The following is a 1290-nucleotide window of genomic DNA, read 5'->3' as shown; positions in this document are numbered from 1 at the left end:
CGCGGGAGCGGCCGCGCAGGCCCCGCCCCGCCCCAGCGGAGGCCCCGGCCGAGCCGAGCCGAGCGGAGCCGAGCGGAGCGGAGCGAACGGCCCTGCCCGCCCTTCCCACCGCCTCTTCCTGCCCGCGGCGCCCGCCCCCTCCTGCCCGCCGCGGGGAACCTCGGCCCCTCGGGCTTGGAGAGATTTGTGTCAAAGTCGGCAATTTAAATTTTTTTTTTTTTCAGTCGTTAACCGGTAGCTGGAGCTGGAGCAGTGCAGTAGTTGCGCAGTTGCGTTGTGAGCATCGTACGCCTGCCTGACCTTTCGCTTTAAAGGAAAAGGGAAGGCAGTCACCAGAGGAATTGGCTGGCTGGGCGGGAGCCGCCGGCAGTGCAGTCAGCAGGGCTGGGCAGTAACTGGGGAAGGTCATGGCAGCACTGGGACATCGGGACCACTGACCCCCCGAGCACCGCCTGGAGCGGAGCCCGGGCTCACAGGGAGGGAAGAACTGCGCTCGCAGGCCTGAGAAGCCAGAGATGGCAGAATCAGTTCCGTTGGAAATGACCACTGAGATCATCGAGTCCAGCCCCTGGCTGAACAGCACCACCGTAACCAGGCCAAGTCCAGTATTTCCTTAAACACCTCCAGGGACGGTGACTCCACCACCTCCCTGGGCAGCCCATTCCAATACCTGCTTGCCCTCATTCTTCCTAATGTCCGACCTAAACCTCCCCTGGTGCAGTTTATGAGACCACTAGCAATAGGGGTTAGAGTATTAATTAAAGAAAAAAAGTTATATAATCTGTAACCAATGAAGGCTGATGCCTTTGTTAAAACTTATAACCAGGGTGAAGTTTTAGTAATCAGAGAACCAGCCTTTTGTGGGTTACCACCTAGCTCCCTACTTTGTGCAAATCAGAATAAAAACAGAAATACCTCTCAGTGTGTCAGCTGGTGCTGTGCACCAAGCACCCAGCCCATGTCCAGGACAACAACATTGTGGACAGGACTTCTCAAAGGCGGCCTGAGGCCTCCATCCTCCGCCTCCTCCGGATGGAATTTCCTTCTGTGAAATGCCTCAAAAATAAACAAGAGACTTTTTCTCCTCTGTGGCTTCACACACGTGTGGAAAAGAACTGCGGCCTCAATTTTTACTTTCTGACTCAGAAGTGGCTGGGATTTTAGCTATCATGTTTTGTTTGGCTGCTGCCACAGGCACAAAGGCAGCTGTAACGGGAGGGGTTGCTCAAACTCCCAATGTGAGCTCTCTTTTCATGATTGACTCCAGCTTTTCCCTTCCTTTGCCATATC

The sequence above is a fragment of the Ammospiza nelsoni genome, chromosome 2 (assembly GCF_027579445.1).
Source record: "Ammospiza nelsoni isolate bAmmNel1 chromosome 2, bAmmNel1.pri, whole genome shotgun sequence".
NCBI lineage: Eukaryota > Metazoa > Chordata > Aves > Passeriformes > Passerellidae > Ammospiza > Ammospiza nelsoni.
Note: the sequence above shows the minus strand (reverse complement) of the source record.